This window comes from Callorhinus ursinus, unplaced genomic scaffold (genome assembly GCF_003265705.2).
Source record: "Callorhinus ursinus isolate GAN/ISIS: 27379988/994484 unplaced genomic scaffold, GSC_fseal_2.0 scaffold2, whole genome shotgun sequence".
NCBI classification, from domain to species: Eukaryota; Metazoa; Chordata; class Mammalia; order Carnivora; family Otariidae; genus Callorhinus; species Callorhinus ursinus.
This window is the reverse complement of record NW_027397064.1, coordinates 61,080,896-61,102,003: the sequence shown is the minus strand read 5'-3', so window position 1 is coordinate 61,102,003 and position 21,108 is coordinate 61,080,896. Positions and strand designations below refer to the sequence as shown.

Genomic DNA, 21,108 nt, shown 5'->3' with positions numbered 1-21,108 from the left:
ACAGTAATAGTCCACGTTCTTTAAGTATAAATATTCTGGATTATCTGGATGACCACCTCCTGACCAAGTACTGCCACAGGACTTCATTGCTCACATTGTGTTTTTGTTTGTGGTCATCTTGCAGTAAGGTGTGCCTGGGGACCGGTTGGAAGCGTGTTACAGCAACTGCCTATACAGGAGTTGATGGTGGTTTCAAAGAGGGTAGTAGCAGAAGTGGTAGAAAGAACTGGGTTCCCGTGGAATTTGGGAGATAGATAGAGCATGTAGGCACATTGGCTAGTGAGGGATGGAGAAAGGAGATGGGAGCCTGATAACAAAAGGGTGATACCACGGTTTTGACTTCGGTTACCCGGTGAGGGCTAAAGCCGTTAACTGAGGTAAGTAGATGGCAGTTAGTTAGCAGAGTGGGCTCTGGGTAAACCCCGTGTGTGTTCAAATCCTGGCTCGGTCACTCTGTCTGTGTGACTGGCTGAATAACCTACTTGCCCTAACCTCGTCTGCGAGGTTTGGAGATGAAAACAATTTTCTATCTCTGGAGTTATGATGGCTAATAATAGGCATAGTGGTGGTAGTGGTGTCATTTACAATAGGAATAGGTTTGAAGGGGAAAATAGGAATCTGGTTTTGGACGTGCCTCCTAAATATCCAAGAGGAGGTGCCAAGCAGGCAATGATATGTATGGGTAGGGGCACTTCAAAACAAAACGAAATAAACTTAGCTTGAAAACCAAAGAGGAGAATCATAAGCATGATTTTGACTGTGCTTATTTGGTTCATTAGAGTAAGGTGGTAATGAAACCAAAGTTTATATAGAAATAAGGAAAACTGTGATTTCGGGACCACAGCCCCCAGCTCAGGCTGCCACGCTTTAAAGGGATGTCCCCATCTGTATCCGAAGACCACGGACGTGACTGTGCCGCAAGAAGCCGGGGAGGCAGAGCGGGAGTGTTCTGAGCATCAGCAACTTGGGGCAGGTGTATGTAAATGACATAGCAGTCCCAATGTTCTACAGTTGGCATCTGAAAACATCCATTTCAGCACTGTATTTATTTCAAAGGATGAGCACATGCTTGGCAGCTCCACAGTTTTGTTTGAGGGCCCAACTTCAGTCAGAGGTTTAAGGGAAAAAATGTGAGCTTCGACTTGACTGTCATTTGTCTTACTCTGCAGGGAGAAAAACAAATCACAGTGGATAATGATAAAAATGCATAGCGTTAGCATTTCATTGATGTTGCAGTTTGCTTCAGTTCTGCCTGGTATGGTGTTCACTTGAAACAGCTTCCAGAGTCACTTTGTATTAGCCTCAAAGTGAGCTTTCATTCCCTTTATTGCCTAACATTCTAATAATTTTATTTCCAGGGGCCTGATGTTCTCATTCTTTTCTCTGTTGCGTATCTAATGCTTTTGCTAAAACTAAAGTCTTAGCAGTAAATAGGCCAAAAACAATTATCAAGACACAGTGCCCTGCAAAGTTATGCCTATGCGTATGCATACTGCAAGGCAAGTGTGAGGAGCAGTCCTGTTTTGTCTGTGCTTGTAAATCAGTGTATCCAGCAGGGATGCTCTAGGCTGCTGAAGCAAGGGCCATGCCTGCTGCCAGTTTTATTGGAATGGGAACCGATCAGGCATTCCCCATCATCAACACCTAGTGTACTGTGCAATTCATAAGTGCCTTGGCAGATCCAAAGCAGGTGAAATGCACATGATCATTGCACTCTTAGAGCTCGTGCTTTAAAGTAGGAAGCAATGGGATCATGGGAAAATTTCTAAAATGAGATCGACACACCTCCCAGGATCAGTTCTAGGAAGAGGAGGCACAGGAAACCTCTGGTGCCGACACCCTGAGGCGGGAACGGCCATGGCCTCTTCCTGGAACAGAAAGAAGTTTGATGAACATGAGGAAGAGGGGTAGAAGTTGAGTTTGGAGGGGTAGGAGAGGTCCAGATTAGGCACTTTTGTGGGCCTTGGGAGGTGTTTGGGATTTTATTCTAATTGCAGTGGGTGGTGATGAGTAGGTTTAAAGCAGGTTGGTGATTCTGACAGGTATGAGTGTCCCTGAAACCTCTTAGCATCACTGCTACAGAGAAGTTGGACGCCTGTCTCCTCGGTATGGTTGCTTATTTGGGACTTTGGTTACCTTTCCAGGTGGACTGATTTTCCCGTTTATATCTTAGGTGAGGAGGGCATAGTTCGTCTTTGTCTCACACTACTTAAGGCCAGTCCTGACCTCCCAGTAAGAGAAGTAGGGTCATGAAACGGCAGCTCTGTGTCCCCATTGGTACTTGCCATTCTACCGGGAGGGCAACTCAAGGAAGGTGAGGAGACCATGCATTACTAGCTGGAGACTTGTAAGAGTGGCTTCTCAAAAATTAATATGAAAATCCCCCTTTATCCAGTCTCTTTGGGTGTTTGAAACATAAAAAGCCCAGTGATATATCTTAGGCAACTTGAGGATAAGACTGAATTGAAAGGAGAATATTTTTATTAAGTAAAATCTATAGTGAACCTGTTCTCTTTAGCAGCATGGATGTTAGGTGACCCAAGTCATCATAACCGGGTGACGAATTACAGTCACCAAGGACACTCCATGCTAGATGCCTTAACGGGCTGATGAAGTGTGTGCTTAGGACACAAGCAGGACCATAAACATTTTAAAAAATATTTTTGGTTCAGCAATAATTAACTGATTCCCAGTGCCAAAAAAGAAAAGGCATTTTTATGAATTTTCTTTTTTTTTGAATTCCACATATCCTATTTATTGTCTAAGAAAATTAGGACTAAGAACTGATTTTTAAAAATTCTTTTTTTTTAAGATTTTATTTATTTATTTGACAGAGAGAGAGATAGCGAGAGCAGGAACACAAGCAGGGGGAGTGGGAGAGGGAGAAGCAGGCTTCCTGCCAAGCAGGGAGCCTGATGTGGGACTCCATCCCAGGACCCTGGGATCATGACCTGAGCCAAAGGCAAACGCTTAACGACTGAGCCACCCAGGCGCCCTGATTTTAAAAAAATTTTTTATCACCAAATAGGTCTAACCTCTTACATCTACATTTTCTTTTTTTTTTTTAACTATAATTTCTTTTGTATCTTTTTTAAAAATTTTATTATGGTATGTTAATCACCATACATTACATCATTAGTTTTTGATGTAGTGTTCCATGATTCATTGTTTGCGTACAACACCCAGTGCTCCATTCAATAAGTGCCCTCTATACTACCCATCACCAGGCTAACCCATCCCCCCCCCCCCCGAACCCTCAGTTTGTTTCTCAGAGTCCATAGTCTCTCACGGTTCATCTCCCCCTCCGATTTCCCCCCCTTCATTTTACCCTTCCTACTTCATCTTTTTTTAACATATAATTTATTATTTGTTTCAGAAGTACAGATCTGTGATTCAACAGTCTTACACAATTCACAGCGCTCACCATAGCCCATACCCTCCCCAATGTCTATCACCCAGCCACCCCATCCCTCCCACCCCCCACCACTCCAGCAAGCCTCAGTTTGTTTCCTGAGATTAAGAATTCCTCATATCAGTGAGGTCATATGATACATGTCTTTCTCTGATTGACTTATTTCGCTCAGCATAATATCCTCCAGTTCCATCCATGTCATTGCAAATGACAAGATTTCATTCCTTTTGATAGCAGCAATGTCCACAATAGGAATTTTCTTACATAGTTTTTTTTTTAAGATTTTATTTATTTATTTGACAGAGAGAGAGACAGCGAGAGAGGGAACACAAGCAGGGGGAGTGAGAGAAGGAGAAGCAGGCTCCCCACCAAGCAGGGAGCCTGACGTGGAGCTCGAACCTAGGACCCTGGGATCATGACCTGAGCCGAAGGCAGTTGCTTAACTACTGAGACACCCAGGTGCCCCTTTACATAGTTTTGTGATTGGGAATCATTTTTTATATGAATTCTATGTGGGCAAGGATAAAGGCACCATTGACTTTTTTGACTTTGGCAAAGCTTTTTCATCCATCCATATAGACACTTCGCCGCCTCTGCATTGGACTCTATTTATTGTCTGAATGAGTGTACACACTCATGCTCTCTTCAAAGGACAATTCCTACAAAATCCTGGGAGGTGAAACATAACCTTTGAAGCAAGCAAGGAGCTACAAAGAGTGAGGTCCTCAAGTATCTCTGAAACCTCAAACATGGGGAATTTTTATGCTCAGGACTCTATTGTCCTCATTAACGTGGAGGGGGGGAGAACAAAATTTACAACATTTCATGCATGGCCTGGTAAATATCCATCCCCACATAATCACAAATAACCCATAATCATCACGTCTACTGACAGAAATGGATCAGTAAAAAGTTATCAGAATTGTTTGTGGATTTTTAAAAAATGAGTACAGAAGGGAAACAGAGAACAAAAGAAAAAAAAAAAAAAGCCTCCCGAATTGGTTCCCAAACTTGCCAGCACATTGAAGTCATCCGGGAACCTGTTAAAGATTCCAGCTCCCAAGCTGTACCCCAAACCATTGAGATTAGTCTCTGGAGGCTGCACACAGCCATCAGTACGCTTAATGCTCCCCAGGGAATTCCAGAAGCAGTCAGACTGGGAACCAGCTGGCCTGTAGAGTGGGCTCCTTGAAGTACACAACACACGGTGGGAAGCAGAGAAACCAGGTTTCTGAATTCTACAGATTACGGAGGATTAGTTTTACTTTGAAAAACACCATCCCAATTCAGAGCTGATTTTGAGCATTCTTAATCGATGTTATCCATTATCCAAACCCTGGAATATGCATACTCCAGAAATCATATGCATGTTTATCCATTAACCAAAAGTATTTGTTTTAAAAAAAAAAAAAAAGGTATTTGTAGAGCAGGTTTTATATGCTTCACCCCAGACTCTGAATCACCTTAACATTGGGGGCCCCAGGACAGATGTGCACATGGAAGCTCACCTCTCCACCATCATGTTCCAAGCATGATCTCAGTCTAAGAACTGAGCCACAATAATCTGAGGCCCTTCTGGCCTCCTGGGATTTTTCTTCTTAAATTTGTTTTTTCAGTACCATCAGAATGCCATGCTAAGGATCCTAACTAATAGGGACAGAGCCCTAACACCAACAGCTGTGGCTCACATCCACGTTCTACGCCGTCTGTATCCCTTGGGCATTGCTAACGGTGTCCAGCCTTGACATTGAAGATTCAGTTGTATCTCTTCCCCCCTCTGACAGTGGAACATAAATAGATGTTTTTGAACTAACTTGAAAGGATATTTTCTTAAACACTTAAACAACTTTTAAGTGTTTTTTCTAATAATGACAATAATACATGTATTTGTAAAATATAGAAAATGTTTTATTTTAAATCCTGGAATCAGAAGTAGCCAATGTGAATACTTTTGAATATTTTCTTTTAATCCTCTATTATACATGAATGCATAAAATGTATATATATGAAAATTAGGGATCATACTGCATATAATTTTAATGATTTTTTTCACTTTTCATCACATTGTGAGGATTTTCCAATGTCATTAGATAGAAGACAGAATTTTAATGTATGAATAACATTCCACCATAGAGAGATGCATTTTTAACCATTTATTTGTGAGAGGTTTTTTTGCCAATAAAAACAGTAGTACATGGGCATTCCTGAACTTAAATTTGTTGATAACTTATTTATTTAAAGATAAAGATAGATAATTACAAGAGCAAATTTATGAGGATAAAGAATCATTTAAAAATATACTTTAGGGGTGCCTGGGTGCTCAATCAGTTAAGCGTCTGCCTTCAGCTCAGGTCATGATCCCAGGGTCCTGGGATTGAGCCCTGCTTCAGTATCCCTGCTCAGCAGGGAGTCTGCTTCTCTGTCTCTGCCCCGCCCCACTGCTTGTTTTCTCTCTCTCAAATAAATAAAAATCTAATTAAAAAATATTCTCTATGAGTATAGCCAGATTTTCTAGAAAGATTTCACCAACTTACGCTCTGACTGGCCACATGTGAATGTGGTTTCACTTTAGGTTTGGAAACACAGTGGTTTGTCTTCTTTTTTATACATATTTGGTGATCTGATAGTTTAAATGTTATCTCTTTTAATAAATGTATTAGTTTGAATGTGTTCGAACCCATAGCACATCTGAAAAAATACAGTGAATACTCATATACTCACCTGCATCCATCAGCTGTTAGCACCTGCAAGACCCATTACATTTCTTTACACACATTGCATTTCTCTTAGATTTGCCAAATCATCTGCAAGTAAGCTGCAGATGCCATGACACATCAGCCCCCAAACTTAGCATACATATCTCTTGTTTTAATGTGGTATGTATTGGATTATAAGCACGGTGGAACATTTCATCCACTGTCATAAGCCATTTGTGTTTGAATTTCTTTTGTGAGCTGTCTTGTTCATGTCCCTTGCCCACCTTTCCCCTGAGGATGTAGCGCTGGTCTCATCAGCATCTGTGACGTCTGTGAATGGAAGCTGCTTTGGACGCCACCCGAATGCCACTTAAATCCCCTGACAGGGTGCTAGGCCCTGTCTACCCAGGGAAGCTTCCTCTACGATTTAAGGTGTGGCTGTGGCTATTCTGTCTGTGGGAGGAGGAGCCTCACATCCAGCTTGTTGACTGTAAGCACTCTGTTCTCTATGGAAAGAAGTAGTTGAGGGTGAATGGATGAGCACGATGAAACACTCTAACTAGTAAGAACAGTTAGAGTATCTTGTCCTTTCAGCAAAATGATTGTTTTGCTTTTTAGTTGAACTCCGCCCTTCCCCCAACACACACACACTCTGTATACTGTCTTTTAAGTATGCAAAGATGAGTTTTACCAATAAAACCACTGTCCCTGGGGCCACAACCTTGATGTGTTTGCAGTGGGGGTTTCTGCAGAAGAACCCTTGGCTCTCCAGCTCCTGAGGCTTGCTTGCCCTCGCCGAGAGGTGGGCCCCTGGAGTCCGAGCAGGAGGGCTCCGGGTTTGCTGCATTGCGCCTTCCCTCTCTCCAAGGCAAAGGGTTTATATTGCTTCCTTATTCGGTGAACTGTTTGAATATGCACCTGCTCTGACTTTGCCAGCAAATAGGTCACAGCAGGTAAATTCCCTTCCTGGCAAGGGCAGGGGGAAGGAGCTTTCAAGTGTCAGGCCCTGAGCTTTGCACAGGCACTTCTCTCTCCCATGTTTGAAGGCATGACTATTTGTCTTGTGGCTCTCTTTTTATTAGTGTAACATTTAATCCCAGAAATGCGGTGGTATTAAAGGTCAGGCTGAGTTTGTGCAAGGCCTGGCCTTCACGTAAGATACAGACACGGGTAATGCCTCTGGGGAGCGGGACTCTGGTCTCGCTCCTCTCCGGCTCCCTTCCCCAGCCATCCACTCTCCCTGCGACGTTCCCCCTTCCCTCCCTTCCTCCACTCCCTTGTCCATTTCCCCCTGACCCTCAAGATAAGATCGTGTGGGTGTTGTACCCATGGTTTCCAGAAGCTCTCTCATATCTCGCAAAACACATTTTCTCACAAAACTATGAAAGAAGTAAGTAACAGAAGGTGAGTGCAGAGGCCAGGCTGGTTTCATAGTTGACAACAATAGCTCCAAACATACCAGCACACCCATATAGCAGGGACAAAAGTGATCACATGTGCTAATGACATGTGTTTAAGTTGACCCCTCTACCCTCTCAGGATCGCCCCACCCATGACGACAAATGAATTGAGATAGCTGCTTACTATTCACATGAGCTGCTTACTTACTGTTCACGTGTCTCTGGCGTGAGCACTGTGAACAGCCCGTCCCAGAGAGGGAGCCCTGCTTTTCCCTGGCCTCACTCCCCCTCAGTACTCCCAGGGAGCACCCCTTCTCCCAGGGAGCAGTGCCAACCTGAAGGGGCAGGGGGCAGCAGCTGGTGCCACCAAGGACAAGTGCTGCCCGTTCCCGTCTCCCCGTCCGGAGCAGGAAGCTGGGGCTTTGACAAGGAAGGCTGCCCCTCCATGCTCTGAGACTTAGTGGAGGTGGCTTTCGGGAAACCCACGTGGCTCAGAAAATCTGTGCCCACTTTGCCCCAGTTAAGACCTTTAGTGACTTCTGTTAGCACTTATCTATTATCATTCTCATATGGTTTTCTCAAAATTTTAACTTACACTAAATTTATTTGTGTGATTCTATACACATTACAGTTCAATATTCGTTATAGAAATTTTATGGGATCTGAAAAACCACAAAGAAGAAAAAAAATCCCAGTCCCACAGTTCTGAGATAACCACTGTTCACAATTTGATGTCTTTGTTTCTAACATTTCATGGGCTTAAAATTACATCTTTTTCTTTACCAAAATGGGATCATTCTGCACACAGTGTTTTATAGCTTTGCTTCTCTCATCTAACATTGTACTGTAAGCATTTCTCTATTTCATTAATGTTGTTCTATTACATAATTTTATTGGTTACAGAGTATTTCATCCTATGAAAAGGTCATGTTTATTTATGAGTGCCCTATTTTGGGACATTATTTAGGATGGTTCAAGTAGTGTGCTATTATAAATAATATTTAAGTGAACATCCTTAGAGCTAAATCTTTTCACAAATCCCTGATTACTTCCTTAGGACAAATGTTTGGAAATAGAATCACAGAGTCAGTAGATGTGCACATTTTGACACATATTGTAACACTACCCACAAAATACAGTATGCCAATTTATATTTCAACCCCTGCTCCCCAAATAGATTATGAATTCTGTGAGGCACGCTAATATGAACCCCCCCCCTACAGTAGGAGCAGTCTTGGGCATAGAGTACAAACTTAATACAAATAAAATTAATTCCACTTAACTTTCTTGGTTACCAAATAATTAACCAAGCTTCCCTTGCTATCTTTGCTTGCCTCCATGTTATGCAAAAGACAGGTATGTGTCACTGAGCTGAATATCAATGATAGCAGTGACCCTGATTTACCTCAAAACTGATGCAGCTGACACACCCTGTGAGGTCCCAGCAATAAGTATCAGGTTAAAAGAATCTGGGGGCTTGGATGTGAATGGGAAACTTACTGTTTACCATGATACTAATAACCCATTGTTACAAATGAGTTGATCACCTTCCTAAAGAGAATAGGACTGAGGATGTGGTTTAGGATGTGGTCTGGCAGCACCCAGGTACTGTACTAGAACAGGGAGCGCTCCTGGTTGATGGGGTGTGAACTCTCCAATGTGAGCCAGTGCTATTTCAGTAAATAACTCAAGGCTTTGTTCTCACATGAAAAACCTCATTCTTCCTATTCTTCCTTCTCTCCCACTGTTCTGCACCATTCTGGAGTGCTTGTTTCTATGAGCTACAATCACTGGGCACTGTTTCTGAAGAGCAGGCATGTTTCTCAAAGATGCTATTCTCTCCCTAGCTCTTGTTTCTGAGACCCGATGTCCTTTTACCAAGATCTCTGTGGTAGCCTCCTACCCAACATCCCCACATACCCTCTCTCTCCTGATGGAAATCATCAGCCCAAACACAGTTTTTACAAGATTCTTCCTAAAGCAAGGCCTTAATCCAGTCCTACCCACCCACTCCTACCCAAATCATCCAAGAATTTCCCTTGTTTTCCACTGTAAGTTCAAATTTCTCTTCCCAGCAAGAAAGACCTTCCACTAAATCATGCCAACTAACATTCCTTCTCTCACGACTGCCTTGCAGGTACCCAGTTGGATTATTCATGATTCATTCCTTGTGTACACTCTGCTTTTTCAGGCTACAGAAGCCTTTGCTCAAAATACTCCCTTTGCCTGGAACACTTATTATAATAAGATACTCTACCCTAACAATCAATGTATTTGTCTATTCTCCTATGCTTATTTGTAAGCTCTCTGAGTATAGATACCTAATCTTATCCATCTTAAAATCCCTCTCAGGAATACAGTTGCGTGGGTTGGTGAAAGAAGACCCAGGATGTCTGGTTAATTTCGGAGATGTCATTTTTTTGTATTCAACATAAGGTAGAGGTATATACTGGTCATGGGGGCAAAATGGTAAGAATATTGGTTTTGAGAGTGGTTTGTGTCCAGTGGCATCAAGTTATATAGTCCGTGCCTCAAGTCTTTCACACAGATTGGAAATTAAAGAGAGCAACATCGTAAAACTGGTTGTTGGTAGCTTCCAGTTTTGGACATGGAATATGAGCCAAGGGCTGTGGATATACTTCCAGTGAAAAGTCACACCCAGCCATGTGTGTTCCTGACTGCCCGGTTCCACAGAGAAACGACTGATGGTGTGTGAGCAAGGAACGGGGCATGTAGCTGGCAGCCACAATAAAGCTTAGCCGGGTGCTTACTAAGGAATTCCTGTAGCCATTGTATTCTTTTTTTTTTAATTTTTTGTTGTTATGTTAATCACCATACATTACATCATTAGTTTTTGATGTAGTGTTCCGTGATTCATTGTTTGCGTATAACACCCAGTGCTCCATGCAGTACGTGGCCTCTTTAATACCCATCACTGGGCTGACCCACCCCCCCACCCCCCTCCCCTCTAGAACCCTCAGTTTGTTTCTCAGAGTGCATCGTCTCTCATGGTTCGTCTCCCCCTCCGATTTCCCCCCCCTTCATTCTTCCCTTCCTGCTATCTTCTTCTTTTTTTTTTTTTTTAACATATATTGCATTATTTGTTTCAGAGGTACAGATCTGTGATTCAACAGTCTTGCACAATTCACAGCACTCACCATAGCATTACCCTCCCCAGTGTCCATCACCCAGCCACCCCATCCCTCCCACCCCCCACCACTCCAGCAACCCTCAGGTTGTTTCCTGAAATTAAGAATTCCTCATATCAGTGAGGTCATATGATACATGTCTTTCTCTGATTGACTTATTTCGCTGAGCATAACACCCTCCAGTTCCATCCACATCGTTGCAAATGGCAAGATTTCATTCCTTTTGATGGCTGCATAATATTCCATTGTGTATATATACCACATCTTCTTTATCCATTCATCTGTTGATGGACATCTTGGCTCTTTCCACAGTTTGGCTATTGTGGACATCGCTGCTATAAACATCGGGGTGCACGAACCCCTTTGGATCCCTACATTTGTGCCATTGTATTCTAATCAAAATGCCCTGCTCCTGAAAGCTAGGGCTGCCCCCGCTATTTCACAATCGAGCCAGTTATGCAGAGGTTTTGCTGTCATAAATACAACAGTTTCTCAAGGCCTTATGCCCTTCATTGGTCCCTTCCCTAAAGATGAGATTTTATACATCTTGCCTGGTTTTCTACTTTCTTACTTTTCCCCATATTTCTGGAAGTAAAACAAAACAAAACCTTCCCTGCTTTCTTGGCTTTAGTTGTCCAGTTTTAAGTTCAGAGAAAAGAATGTGACTCATTTGAGAAGAATGCATCTATACATCTGGGCTCTCTTATACATGGAGAAATAATCAGAAAAAGTAAAATTTTAAGTAAATCTAAAAACATATGAATTTGTATGGATATTTTTGTTAGAGTTTAAAGAACCTTTAATAATCATCTTATCCTAGGTCATTATTTTGTAGATGAGGAATCTTAGGTTTGGGGGAAAAAAAAAAGACTCTCAATATCATTGCATCAGTGAATCAAGACTAAGCATAGAATCCAGGTGTTCTGATGTACAGTTCAGACATAATACTCAATACCGCCCATTCCTTTTTGAGTAAGCGCACTTCCCACCCACACTCCCAAGTATGTCCATTCTACAGGAGTCCAATAGTTAGCATTATTTCAATGCTTTTTTTTAGCTAGAATGCTATGATTATAATAAATGTTTTTGTTCACCAATTGCCATGTTCTTGTTCAATGCATATAGTTTCATATTTGTTATTTTTCTTTCAAACTTTTAAAGCCTGCAAAAGCAATTTTGCATTCACTCTATTAGAGGGGTTTTTTTTTTCCCTTTTCCTCCCCCCTCCTCTTATTTGGGGGATAGGGAGTAGTTATATGCTTGTTTTCCTTGATTTTTGGCTCTTCCAACTTGGTTTTATCAACTCTGATTTACTCTAGGGAGGCAGTTCTTTGTTTCAGACACCTTTACTGTATCTCTTTGCCAGCTAGATAATATGTTGCAGTGTCCCTTAAGCCTGTAGGCCTGTGATGCATTTTCTCTTTGCAGCAGAATTTCCAAAATTTTCAGGCATATTTCCCAAAGATACATTAAAGATTGAATCCTAGAAACATTAAATAAAAACAGAAAGAAATGAAAAAGGTACTGGTAACAACTTTCCAGAGATGAGGTCATTAGAATCCAATATAATGTGACTTATTACATGTGTAGAAATGTCACACGCCAAATCATGTTCCCACAAAGCTCCTAGAAGTGAGATTTAATACAACCTAGGTAGGAGTCAGAGACTTACCCTTCTTTCTCCCCCAAACCCTGCCTCTACCCTCCCTCTCTACCTATAGGCAAGGGGAAGGAGTTGGCATGGCTTAGTGTGGGGAGGTGTTGGGGGCAGAGTCAGGACAGGGACACCTAGAGCAGGGAGCATAATGCAAGCCAGAGTTTTCCAGAGGGTTGGGGAACCAGGCCTCAAACACTGAGGAGACCAGATGAAATTATGTGGTTCAGAAAGTTAGAAGTAATTGTGGTCAGAGTCATAGCTAGGAAGACATGAGATAAGAGAATAAGGAAGTCAGTCAGGAAGGAGGAACAGGGAGGGTCTGTTTTTCAGGAACAAGATACTCCTTAGCTTACCTTTTAGACCTGTCAGCCAGTTGGTGCATGCTCGATGAGTGGGCCTGTTTTTCTTAAAGGGCCAGAGGACGCATGCATACACTAGTGAGGATATATATTTTTTCTTTAAAAATATATAATTAATATTTGTTCAGTTTTGAGTTTTTGTTGTTGCTGTTTTTTGTTTGTTTGTTTTAGTGATTTCAGATTAACCTGTTATTGGATTCATTAGTCTAGGAAAACTTCTCGATAAGGCAGAGAGATCTCACAACCAGGCTTCTAGGCAGATGATGGTAGGGCTGACAGGAAGTTCTAATACCTGTGGTACACACACAGTTTCTAAAATAATGCCGACTCTCTTCAAGCTTCTAAACAAAATGGGTAGAGTTGGATCCCTGAATAATTAATATGAAGATTCTCACTGAGCCACTGGGGGAACTTCTGGAACCTTCTCAAGGGATTTTTAAGAGGCAGAGGGACAGCATTCTTCCTTGTCTTGCTAGCCTGTTAGCCCAAACATGATGTCTTCTGAACCTCCTTGTTAGCTCTTTTTTGCTCAAAGTTTTATGAAGAGTACACATCCTCTGTTTTGATAAAATTTTTTTAAAAAAAGAAGGAGACCAAGAGATATGTGTTTAAATTAAAAACAAGGCACCTGGGTGGTGCAGTTGGTTGAGCATCTGACTCTTGGTTTCGGCTCAGGTCATGATCTCGGGCTCTGAGTTTAGCACAGAGTCTGCTTGGGATTCTCTCTCCCTTCCCTCTGCTCCCCAACACCTCTCTCTCTCTCTCAAATAAATTAGTCTTAAAAAAAAAAAAATACAGTATTGTGACTTCAGATAATTAAATAAGCCTTTGAGATCCTGGTCTCCTGACCAAAAATTTGGTATTGTATCTGACCTGCCAACTTTATAGGTTATTAATGAGACTAAGTCTAATAAACATGAAAATTCTTCGAACATCTTTCCAATGGAAGTACTACTATGATCTAAGCTCTCTTAAATCGTTCAGTCGACTAGATGGTAACATATCTTACTCATGCTTTCTCAACATTTATCTCTGGAGATGCTCATTTTAAATCTCCACGTAGAAATCCCAGCACACAGGCATGAATATGGGTGCTATGTGCCTCATGTCATTCTCCAGGGAATGTGCGGACCACATCACTCCAGTGGGCTGCAGTCAAGGGAATAACCACAGGCCTACCACACTGCAGACTCTTCTGACCTAAAAGTTTAGGTTTTCCTAAACGTCTTCCCACCCAGACGTTGCTATTTAAAAAGCTAATGAGAAAATGCAAATGGCCCCAGATCCCAGCTACTACCTGAAATGGGCAGCTAGAATGGAAGATGCTCATTCCCAAGAAGCAGGTAACTCCAGCAGCCTGTGTTCATGTTGTAAACAGCCATGCTGTAAAGGACATCTTCCTACAAGGCCACTAAACCTTCCCTCTGCACTTCCTTGTAGGAGCCCAGTTGGGTTCCCTCAGGAACAAGTTCAGTGAACTCTAAGAATGGTCAGGCTTTTCTACTTTGACTTAATTGATTAGACTCAGAAACTTTGAAGGTGAGAGAGAATCTCACAACCCAGAGTTCTGCCCTCGTATGCATTTGGCCTTTGTTTTCTCTCACTGCTACAACAAATACTGTTCAGATCCCCCAAGGGAAAGGAAATGGGAGGAAAGGTCCAGGAGCCCACAGCAAGCAGTGAGAGTCTCCTGCTCCACCTTGGCCTGGGGTGCTTACCTGTCACTGGTCCTGCAAAGAATGGTTCCTACAGAGGATGTGAGCAAAGAGCAGCCCTTCAGGGGAAGAGTGGGCAGATTTGGGGAGGTTTCAGAGCCTGGTCCGTCCTAACCCTGTGATGATGGGGTGATGGTTTTATACTCTTAGAAAACTGCAAGAATGATTTCCTGGAATCTGAGGCTCTCTGAGATGTCTACCCGTCGAGCAGGCACAAGACACCTCACCCACTTTCTCCCATTTTTAGAATAAGATCTTTGCTTTTATATTTTGAATGTCTCATATACATGACAAAGTAATAGTGAAAGGCATTATATCATGTCCAGTCAGGGAGATCATTCGGTCAGGATTTAAGGTTTGAGTGGGGTGGGCCATGTGGGAATACAGTTAAATAAGCTAAATGTGTCATTTAAGCAAGAGGGGCCTGGTATGGCTATCAGAAAGTAGGTGATGAACCTAAGAGATTAAAAATCCCAGGAAAAAAGAGCAGGGAATGACAGGCCACAGGAAGCACAAATGTTACAACAGCAGGTGTGTTTGTTGTAACATGGCAGGGGTTGGCCCTATGCCCGGGCCAAGGGTGAAGGACTAAGGAAAGGTCTGGGGGAGCTGAATAAAGACTGTAGGAATAATAGGGCCTGAAGGCCCAGACTAGTAGGCAGGTAGGTTCGAATCCCAGCTGGCCCCCACCTACTAGATCTGACCTTGACATAGTTATTTATATTCCATGTGTTTCAGTTTCTTCATCTGTAAAATAGATACCTCACAAAAAAAAAAAAAATTAGGATTAAATGAGCCCATGTAAAGCCTGAGCCTATTTCTTGGCATATAGTTAATGCTCAATAAATACTAGCTAGTATAAGTATTCCTACTATACAGGGATCTCACAGGGATGTTGAAAAGACTAAGTGAAGAAATATATGTAATATGTTTGGCACAGTGCTCAACACGGTGGCTACTCAGTAAAGGACAGCTATAGAGAATCAGGCAAAAGTCTGTTTTAAGGGGTATGGAGGCAACAAAGAGCTAGGCAGAGGGTTGAAAAGAAGCATGTTGGAAGCAGGATACATCCTGAAGGACATGGCCTTGGCCAGAGGGATTCAAATCGGCAGATGAGTGACACAGACGCGCAGACCAGGCAGTGGAAGAGTTGGGGATTCAGGCAGACAGACAGCAAGGGAGCACCAAGAGGGCAGTGACTAATTTTGAGAAAAACAGCTGTCCCTGCCAGGAAGTCACCACTTAACAAGAGTATAAGTGACCAATACCTAAGTCTGGCTAGGCTAGGACCAAAAAGTAAAAATAAATGAATTGACCCCACCATGTCTTACTCGGATGGGAATAAGGCAGAAGCGGTATATCCATTGCCAGATGAAAGATGGATGGTTCATCTGGGTTCAACTTTAGCTTCCCGTTAGAGAAATTACTTCTCTCTCTGCTACAGACTTCATGAGTCTGTTGTTCAAAAATTATTAGGTACCCATGCTACAAGCTACCCAGAGCTGTCCTCCTAAAAAACTTGCCAACAAACAACAGTGTCTTGGAGAAACCTGGGCTGCTGGTGGGACTGTCTTGTTAGAAGAAAATTACAAGCGTGGCTTTAAGCCTTTTGCAGCCTTGACTACCCAACACTTGACAAAGATATTTGTTTAGGTCCAGAGCTTTTATTACCTTAGGAAAACCAGGAAGGAGAGGGGTTGCTTATCACAGTGAATTAATTGTGAGACTCTCTTTTTTTTTTTTTTCAAGTGTTAAGTACCAGCATTTCTGGTCAGAGTAAATTTTTAAATGCTTTTCTCTCAGCATCTACTTTAAAATGAGTGAAACATGCCAGCAGATTATTAGGCCATCTTTAGGTCAAATCTGTTTCATTTATGTTTTGTGTAAGTTCAAAGGAAAATATATGCTGGAGAAACACACACCATGAAATATCCTGAAGTCTGTCTAGGAAAGCAAAATCAAGACCGTTCAAAAGCTCTGAAGTAAAGAACACCTTAATGTTGACTAAAGCAAATGTTACTTTTTAACCTACCCTCACTTGCATTATGCAGCTTTGCTCAAAGTGAGACCCTGACCCCGATTCTCCTAGAGAAGCAGTCTTTGCTCTCTTTGGATATTAGACATGGGTCCAGTTATTGTTGTGGTTCTTATATAGAGCATTTCAGAAACCCCCACCCAGGGCTCAGATGGAGCTTTAGGAGAAGGAGTGAGGCAAAGCCTCGGGGTCCTTGCTGTGGTCAGGGGCTCGGGCTCATCATTAACGTCCACCTGTGACTCCTCCACACCATGAGAGCACCTGGGCTCTGGTCTTTAACATCTCAATCACCACTATATGGTCCTACCCGTAAGTTACCGGAGTATTTTAAAAGTAAGATGAGAGCCAAAAGTGAGAATGTTCATTACCTTTACATATTAAAGATAACAAACTTAAACTTTGAGTTGCCAGTCATAAGAACGAAGAAATGAAGCATTGGTTATAGCTTTTCCAAATGAGACAACAGTGGAGATCTCTCTGTACTGTGCTGTGTTATATTATGAGACTTACAGAATTCTGAGGCCTGAGAAAGCAGAAGTCACACTGATGCTTAGAATATAGGTCCTTAAATATCATATTAAAATGAGACTACTGTGTTTTCTTTGCTAAAAAAAAAGGTGGTAAATTTTCCTCTTGTGCATGCATGTATATATCCCTGCCTCTGGATAGTCTGTATAATATTTCTGTGGTAGTTTAAGATGAAGAATTCATAAAAGGTAAACAACACAAGTAACTCTAAAGCATCGTCACATTAAATTCTTATGATTCATTAAACATCCATTAAAATAACTCATCAGGGCTAATCTGTTGGGGTGGTAACTGGTGCATCTACACATCACCAACGAATCGCCCAGGGAGCTCAGCTTTGCCCTGCAGGCATCCATTTTCATCAAGAATCATGCAGGAAGAAATAACTGCAGACTGAAGCCTCCTCATTCCATTGTTCAGGAAGATTCTTAGAAAGGAGAGTGTAACCCAAAGATGGAGTGATTTTTGTGCTGGGAGCCACACCTTGACAGATGGTTCTGGCAGAAAAGACCTATTTGAGCATGTTTTGTACGTGTGTGATGTGCCATCTAGTGGTTGAGTGAGCCTAAATTAATGAAAAGGAAAATGGTCCTTTCTGGTCCCTTACTGCCTCCTTTGCAAACTGTCCATCACATGATTTGAGCAACGGCAGGAGGTTTGATGCTGTGGGCTATTATTTGAGAAAGGAAAAAAAAATCTATTTTCTTAGAAGCCATATGTTGAACCCAATTATTGTCGGGGGGCGGGGGGAACACTGGTATTATAGTGATTATGCAAGCCAGAGGTTGCAAATTGGTGACATTTGGCCCCGCAGAGTACTTTTCCCATTTTATTTTATTGAGGTATAATTCACATATATAGTATAGTGCACAACTGTTTGGTGTATAGCTTGACAGATTTTTACATTTACAAAGTTTATGTAGGTATAATCTGCGTAATTACCACATGGATCAAGATCTCAAAATGTTTCCAGGATCCCAGAAGCCTCCCTCTATCAGTGCTTAGAGATAACCCCTCTTCAGAACTGAGACCGTAAATTTGCAATAGCATCATTAAAGTAGATACTCCTAACCCTTACCTCCAAGAAAGGATAAAATCCTATAGTCACCATTTCAACAGTTTGCCTGAAAAGGAACAATTTCCTCATCAAACATTCTGTAGCTAAACAAAGACCCCATTTCCTGGGTTTGCTGCTTTTCACAGTCCAGGTGGCATAATGAGATCTCTCTCCCCAGTCTAAATTCCTAATATATTGTTTTTCTTACCAAACTTCTCACTGAGAGATCTACCTGGTGCACTGATTGTATTTTCCCAAGTGTCTCTGCAGGCATCCAAGTCAATTTTCAAGGAAATCCCATTACTTGTGAGCAGTATCTCAGAGGTGCCACTGATTGTCATGGCGAAGCCTATGAATTCTCATGTAGCATTTCAGAAATGAATGTGAATGCCATGTCGCCAGTGACTGCATGACACCTGTTCAAGTTAAGCCAAGCAAATCAATGGTGAGAAAGGCTCTCAACCTGTAATCTGGCAAAGGCTAATTTCTAATGAATAGCATAATGCAATCATTGTTGCTGTTTCTACAGGACCTCTTTCTGTTCAAATGAAACTAGATTCCCTCTGAATGTCAAAACATATAGTGTGTCAGGAAGCAGAGCTAGTTCTGAAATAAAATTGATTTATTCCAGAGCTGTCTTGTACATGCCTATTTATTTGATTACTAAACAAACACACAATCAACCAACATGTCTAGTGAGTATGTTACTTCCGGGTATTTTGCAAGGTGCTGGAGATAGAAAAGCATAAGATGTATGGGTCCTCCCTCACTGCCATGGAGTTGGACGCTGTTTAGATCTGTTGTCCTCTGGCTTGCAAACTGGTGTTTAAAAAAAAATGGCTGTCTCTTGGGATAATAAACAAGGCTAAAATACAGGCTTATCCTAATGTGCTCCTTCTTAGAAATAACTTGTATTTTTTTTCTAAATTATTTGTAATGTATTTGGAAAAAAAGAATGTAAAGAAGAAAATACAAAATTCCCTAATGCACCAAAGAAAGCCTATAATGGTTTTGTTTAATTCCTTTCAAGGAATTATAATTTTCTGTTTTTTTCTGTGTGTGGGTGCATATATATGTACAATTGCAGTTGACCTTTGAACAACATGGATTTGAACTGCACGGGTCCACTTGTACATGGATTTTTTTTCAATAAATACAGTACAGTACTATAAATGAATTTTCCTTATGATTTTCTTAATACTTTTTTTCTCTAGCTAACTTTATTGAAAGAAGACAGTATATAACACATATAACATACAAAATATGTGTCGACTGTTATAGGTAAGGTTTCTGGTCTACAGTAGGCTATTAGTAGTTAAGTTTTTGGGGATTCAAAAGTTACACATGGATTTTTGACTACATAGGGTGTTGGTGTCCCTGACCTGCATTGTTCAGGGGTCAACAGTATTTATTTTATGAAGTTGAGGTGATATTACATATTTTTCTCTATCATAAGAAACTCTTGAAACATGTTTAATACTTGAGTGAGTTCATAATTTCTGGAATAAGAATGAAAATAATTTCTTAACCATTCCCTATTATTGGAAATTTTGATTGCTGTTTCTAAAACAGTTATAGAGATTTAATGTTTATGTATTTGAAATGAAGTCTTTGACTTTCTACCACACTCAAGGCCAGAACTTTCAGAGTAGTGTTAAATAATAATGGTGATGCTGGCTGGCTGTGGTTTGTTCCTGATTATAAAGGCAATAACTCTGGTGTTGTTAAATATGATGACAACGGCTGACTTGAGTTGGGTAAAAATCATATTAAGGAAATCCTTTGAGTTCTAGTTTTTAAACATCAGCAGTGGGGAATTGAACATTACCAACTGTCTTTCAGTGCTATTGAAATAATTAGGTTTGTCCCAATTTGGCCTATGGGTATGTAATACATTGTATTAACAGATTTCCTAATGTTGGCCCCTTCCACCAGAATGAATTCTACTATACTGTAGAGTAATATACTTGTAATGAATTGTTAAATTTAATTCCATATTATTGATTTTGAGATTTTCACACCCATGTTTATTGTACATTGTTCTTGAGAGACAACTAGTGTGACAGGAGACAGACATACTCTGTGCATCTCATTCTGGTCTGTAAATGTGGGTTGCTGAAATCAGGGATAGAGAGCCTGTTTGTGTCTATTATTCACTCTCCCTTTTTCTTTACCTCTTAACCCAACTGCACATTAAGTGAGGGGTTTTTTTTTTTCCTTTTGTGAACTGACAAAGTACTTTTCTTAACTTCCCTCAAAGCACTAATCACATTCTTATATTAAAATTTTCTATCTGTCTTCTGTTCTTGCAGAAGTGGTCTATGTCTTACAAGTTTTCCATCCCTACCCCTTAGCCACTAAATGTTGTCCACCTAACCTCTCCTGTGGGGTCCCAGTGAGCGCCGCAGTGGCAGATGGTGGAAATAGATGAGTTTTGCCAACATGCTTAGATGTCCAGACAAAGGAGGAAAGCAAGGAAGTCAGAGTGATTGCAGAATTCTGTGGGTACTGTGCTTCTCTGTGGCAGCGGTTTGAGTCCAGGAGGATGAATCAGTTTCTAAAGGCATAGGACAGGGCAGAGCAGGGACAGGGGTGAAGCACTGAAACCAGTCCTTATGTACCTGCCCCAGGTGGCTGCCCATCCTGCTCTTGATGGTAGATTATAGAGACAACCAATTACCTCAGATACTTTTGCCTACCTCATGTATACACTCTTAAAATGAAGTCCATTTATTATATTCAAGTAGTCTTTAAAAAAAAGTCATTCCAGGCGCCTGGGTGATTCAGTTGGTTAAGTGTCTGCCTTCGGCTCAAGTCGTGATCTCTTGGTCCTGGGATCGAGTCCGGGTCGGGCTCCCTGCTCAGCGGGGAGTCTGCTTCTCCCTCTCCCTTTGCCGCGACCCCTGTTTGTGCGCTCTCTCTCAAATAAATAAATAAAAATAAAATCTTTTTTTTTAAGATTTTATTTATTGGGACACCTGGGTGGCCCTACATTGGGCTCCTTGCTCGGCGGGGAGCCTGATTCTCCCTCTGCCTGCCGCTCCCCCTGCTTGTGCTTGCACGTTCCCTCTGTCTCTCTGACAAATAAATAGATAAAATC

At 41.6% G+C, this 21,108-nt stretch overlaps 1 protein-coding gene across 2 annotated transcripts in view; it reads left to right on the top strand.

The window, feature by feature from the left end:
* Positions 1-21,108, top strand: part of CERS6 (ceramide synthase 6) — a 317,200-nt gene that overhangs the window by 286,448 nt on the left and 9,644 nt on the right. The window lies entirely within an intron of this gene.